The 5,830-nt window shown below is 44.6% G+C and overlaps 1 long non-coding RNA gene across 1 annotated transcript; it reads left to right on the forward strand.

Annotated features, from left to right (window-relative positions):
* The first annotated feature begins 2,353 nt into the window (after nt 1-2,353).
* LOC144100710 (uncharacterized) lies at nt 2,354-5,407 on the forward strand. Its single transcript, XR_013307814.1, has 5 exons — nt 2,354-2,548; nt 3,149-3,310; nt 3,534-3,807; nt 3,980-4,090; nt 4,373-5,407. It is a non-coding gene; the product is annotated as an uncharacterized LOC144100710 (long non-coding RNA).
* The last annotated feature ends 423 nt before the right edge of the window (nt 5,408-5,830 follow it).

Consider the following 5,830-nt stretch of genomic DNA (forward strand, 5'->3'; position numbering starts at 1 on the left):
GCTGTGCATAGAATCGTCTTGAAATAAGCAAGGCTCTGTCTTTTAAAACAGGTCCTACAAATAGGTGACGCTGTACACAGATATTGTCGGCGAATAAAGAAAATTAGATGTAGTAGTAGCCAACAGCCGATAGCGCGGTGGTGCGGACGAGCGGCCCCGTTAATGCTTCGCAACGCTGATCGTGCTCTTTTGCAGGTACGGCTCCCATATTTCAACGTTAGTGCATACTAGTATTATCGCCACCCATAGGAAAGGCTGAGTACAGGGAGAGGAGCAAATATTCTATCGATCATCGGGGTTATCCAGCGGCCAACTCGAAGCTGTCGGCAAACGTGGCCGAGTGTACTCCAGCTTGAGCCATCGGAAGTGTTTTAGTAGAGGGGCGGGGCAACAAGAAATTGGAATAAAAAAACGCTTCACTTAGAGACCGTTGTGTGTACAGCGTACTATATGTGAATGCGATAATTTTAAGTGTGGTATGCATGCCTCTGTTTTGTAAAAAGGAAAGGAACGCCGACCAAAGGTTGTTGTTAAAAAAGACGTCCTGGCTTCCCTATGGAGGCCTTGATAACTCTGATCAAGGCTTCCGTAGGGAAGCCGAAAAGTCTTTTTTTCTAACAACCTTTGGTCGGCGTTCCTTTCCTTTTTACATGAATCTTCTACCTGACCGGACGAGTTTTCGTCGAACTTTAGATTTGATGCCCCTGTTTTAATTGTTGTTTTGATGCATGCATTTTTTTTCATCAAAACGAAGGGTCAATTGCCGCCGATGTGTAAACGCTGATGAATGCAAGACAAGATAAAATAACTTTTATAAAACAAAGCACTCCTTTATTGCAGCGCTCCAACTATGCACAGTGTGAGACATATTCTTGATTTTCTCAAAGGAATGCCGTGTTTTCTTGTTTGCACAGTACATTTAGCCGCGCGACTATGAGCACTTATTTGCCCATCTTAGCATGAAGCTTCTTTTTCCTGCGAGCTTCTCGCGACTCATTGATTGATTTAACATAAAAATGCAGCCTTGTCAAAACATAAAACTTGAGAATGCTGACTGTGAGCGCTTCTGAGTGCTGGCTGCACCCTACACCACATGAAATCTGAGATTTTCCCAGCACCATAACATCTACTATGCTGTTACTGCACAGCTTTTCCTGACTAAAAAAAGTTATGAAAAGGTTTTCCAGCCTTCTCACCATCAAGAAAAGCACACGAGACGGGTAGAGCAACCCTCCTTTGTCACAAATTGCAGTAAACTCACTGCAAACTCTCTGGCTCCACGCATTGATTTTCGCCCATTCTTAGCTTGCAGTACACAGTACCACTGTAATCAGGTATGCGATGGCAGCTCCAGTATTCTGAAGGAACATCCAGTTTAGAAAAATCGTCCGGCACCGATGCTTCGTCAACTTCACAAGGGTCTTGGTCGTTCGCCAACACGCTACTCTCCAGTGTCAATGCCCGGACACCTCGATTCCTTGTTAACGTCGGAAGCATTACTTTGTGGTCTTTTCGCTTCATTAGGATATGTACTTGTGCTTTTCCTCTTTCTAGGTGGTCTCTGTAGCGGTGTTTTCTTTGACAGATAGCTCGGCAGCAAAGTTGGCACCGCATCAGGTAAAAGTTCCGGCTTTCCACGCGGGATGCGGACTTCTTTGCCGTCAATGATGTGTATAAAGTCCCTCACAATGCATGATGGCTCGAAATGTAGCTCACACATACAGCAGTTTTCGTCCAAAACCTTATCTTTTCGATGAAGGTTGCGTTCCCACTGCTTCCGTCGGTTCTCATCCTTTGGCACAGCGAAGAGCGACGGCTGATCGCCTTTCGTCCACTGGTATCCCGTTTTGCACCCGGGAGCAAAACAATGCCGTTGACGCCGACGATTCGGCATGACCGTAGTCTTAACGCCACGAACTCACAAAGAGGAAAAATTCACCGCACAAAAAGCAACAAACAGCTGCAGGCAGCTTGGCGGGACTGCTAGCCGCGCGCGCGGGCGCGCCGAGCCTACAGTCCACGCTACAACAGCGCCACCGCTTACATCCGGGACCTGTCGACACTCGCCGCCTCACTGCATCGCATGGAGCGCGCCGGCTCCTGAACCCACTACCCATATTCTAGAGCACTGTAACGGTGGAGCGCGGACCATTGAAATAGGGACCCGCGGCTCAAGTTTGCTGGCCACCTGGCGGCGGAACGTGAACTACTGGGAAGAGAAGCAGCCGGTGCGCGCCGTTGCGCGGCGGCAGACAAGTGTGTGCGCACGCGTTCCGAGGCCGTCCTGGGCGCAGCATGGCGCCGCGGCGGCGCGGCGCCGCCAGTTTTGTGCAGTTGTTCGGCGAGTGTATTGTGGAATTTGCACAATGGCAGAAGCGGCCCTACCTAAGCGGTAGCGGGGCCCGAAGTATTGCTGTGTTGTCGGCTGCCACAACAGTGCGGAAAACACCAAGGGACTTGATCCACCTGTAAAACTGTACCGATTTCCGGAGAAATGGTATGAAAAAGAAAGACTTCAAGCGTGGATCAACGCAGTGAGGAGGGTTAGGTAAGTCCCTACAGCCATGCCGTGCTTTTGGCTGTGGCGGTTTGTATTTTGTGTTCGTTCGTTTTGGTTACAAGCCGGTACTCAACGCTGAGCATGCACGCGACGACTGCACTGATGATTAAGGGTACTTGTGTTCTCGCAAGCTCAAATGTAAAAGTTGGATTGCGATTGCGTAGTGGCTTTTGATTTCCTGTATTGTTTTTTTAGGTGTGGCCGTCGTTGTTACAAGTTCGCACATGAATATGCTAGCGCGTTTAAATAAACATTGCGCTGTTAGGTGATTACAGTTAGGCGCTCTCAGAGCAGCTTTATCACATCGGAACGAACTGCTGCAATAAAGGATTGGTTTGTGAATTCTACGCCCGAAACCACCTCAGGCAATATGATAGACGCCGTAGTTTGCTTTGTTTTGTTGTGAATTTATGTGCTGTTTTAACTTGTGAATCACACTTGCACTTATTATTATGCTATATTCGAGGAGCTCGTGAATTATTTGAGTTGCTCCCTTCGGAACTTGTGCGATTTCGTTTGTGTCTGTGCGTGTGTTTATGTTTGCCTTGGCAATTGATAATTGACAATACTATTCTTTCCTATGCATAGCCCTGATTGAACTGTTTGGTTGCCTAAGGAGCACACAAGAATTTGCAGCAGACATTTTGTAGGCAACTGCAAGAGTGACATTAGCCAACATCCAGCCTACATCCCTACCATTTTCCCTCCGATCTACAGAAAAAAAGCACCTGACAGGGAAAGAGTGCAAAGGTATGAAAGCAAAAATGTGAAACTGCCAGTGTAAAACGCAGTCTTGTGTTTTTTAATGAGTTCTCCTTTTTTATTTCATACTTTAAATCCTGTCACTGATTGTAACAGGGAGGGCATTCAAAAGGGCAATGAGATAAATATATAGCAGTTAATTGCACGATGAGCTTGGCTGCACCCTTTTTAAGGTTGGCAGTAATATGTTACTTTTACTGGTTCAATGCAGGTGGCAAAGGCATCTCAACCAGGCAATATCTTCTAGACAGCTCGGTGCAGGAAGTGAAAATCCATCACGAAGTACAGACGATGAAGCGACAATGCATAAACCAGGAACTTCCATTACAGACTGTCAACATTAGGACATTCACATGATGGATCTCAGTGATGCACCTCTGGAGATGAGCGCAGCTGTGGCTTCGACAATCAGCACAAGTGATTCGCATCCTTCAATGAGTGTGTGTGGCACAGGAGAAAGTCATTTCATTGCAAAGAGAGATGCTGTAAGAACACCTTTTAATTATGGGATCATAATTCTGTCTATAGAAAAAGCTTGACACAAATCAAACATTAATTTGCTATTAATCCCACCCTTTCAACACTGTTCTCCTGTAGCACTGAGAACATATCTGTGCAATACAACATAGTCATTTATACATATTTTTTTTTTTTCAGGCATCCCAAACCAAAGAGAGTGTGGCTCAAGGAAAGCTAACTATACTTCTTTCTGCGACAAATGGAACTGATGCATCTACTCAAGTTGTGCACACAGAAATGAGTGACAAGGTTGGACTGTGCTGCGGTTTGCCCTTATCAGTTGTGCTCAACTCTAGCTAACATTTTATTAAGGCTAGCAGAGGATTTCTTTTTTTAGTGCAATTACCTTTGTTGTGAATTTTTCTTCCTGTGTAACATTTTGTTATTTTATAGTAGTGGTGCTTATTTTCTTTTGGGAATGAATGAGCATACTTGCAGGGGGCTGCAAATAGCATTTTTCATTGGTTAGTCCTCTTGCTAAAGTATATTTGCCTGTAAATTGCACCATGTTCTTTGTTTATTCTGCTGCAGGTTGCAAGTACGGATGGCAACTGGAAGAAAAACTGGATTTCAAGGCTTTCAGTCTCTAAAGGAAAAAGAAAAAGCGCTGCAAGATTTATGTGGAGTGACACTGCAAGTCTTCTGCCTCCTTTTGAACCTGCTGCCTCCTCCGAAGTACAGGCGCAATACTATGTCAAATGAAGATAGGCTGTGCTTGTTTCTCGCCAAGCTACGTCTTGGGATAACATATAGTGCACTAGGAGTAATTTTCAGTGTCGCACCCTCAACAGCATCCACTGTCTTTAGGAAAACACTTGGTATTTTAAGCAATGCTCTGAAGGATTGGGTCTTCATGCCTTCCCGGAGAGCAATCAAACTTTCTTTGCCTGCACCATTTAAAGAAAACTACCCGAACTGCACCTTAATAATAGATTGTACCGAGATCCGCACTGAAGCACCCTCAAACCCTGGCTGTCAACATATTTTGTATTCACATTACAAGGGAGGATACACCCTGAAATTCTTAATTGGTATAATTCCTAATGGTATGATAAGCTTCGTATCAAAGGTTTATGGAGGGCGACATACTGACTCATTCATTACCCGACTCTGGCTTTCTGGAGCTTGTTAGACCAGGCGATTTAATTTTAAGTGATAAAGGATTTCCAAACATCCGCACAACGGTAGAAGGGAAAGGTGCGGTGCTACTCATGCCTCCTTTTAATTCAACAGGTAGTCAAATGTCTGATGATGACATGGACATGACTTACAAGTTTGCCTCTGTATGCATCCATGTTGAGAGAGTAATCCAAAGATTGAAAAATTTTCATATTCTAAGGAACAGAGTACCACTTAGCCTGATTCCACACATGAAGAAAGTATTTTCAGTCTGTGCTGCCTTAGTAAATTTGCAACCTACAATAATTAAGCAGTAGGCCTGCTTTGCTTGATGTCCATACCTTAGTTTGCATGAATTACATTCATAGGAGTTCATGTTAGCACTCAAGTGAGTTCACAACTCTTAATTGTATGCGTCCCAGCCAATAAATGGGTATGCTAATCACAGCACTGAGGACTTTCGTTTTACTTACTTTTGTTGTGAAAGGTTCTGTGTTGGTCACCATGTGTTTCACACAGCAGATCTGGGCTTTTAACTTTTTATTCTCCCATAGATGGCAGCAAAATAGTGAAAGCAATGGATGCAAGCCAGTACATGACACTGAAATGGTATCACAGAAATATGGTTTATGGAACATCACTTGATATCACCTCATCATAGGTGTAATGTTAAGAGATAGGAAGCGTGCACAGTGGGTCACAGGACAACCTTCAGTCAATGACATTATTGTCGAAATCAAGAATAGGCATGGGCAGAACATGTAATGCGAAGAAAGGATAACCGGTGGTCACTGAGGGTAAGAACATGAATTCCAAGGGAACTAAAGTGTAGCGGGGGGCGGCAGATAATTAGATGAGATAAAGAAGCAA

The sequence above is a fragment of the Amblyomma americanum genome, chromosome 8, assembly GCF_052857255.1.
Source record: "Amblyomma americanum isolate KBUSLIRL-KWMA chromosome 8, ASM5285725v1, whole genome shotgun sequence".
Classification (NCBI taxonomy): domain Eukaryota; kingdom Metazoa; phylum Arthropoda; class Arachnida; order Ixodida; family Ixodidae; genus Amblyomma; species Amblyomma americanum.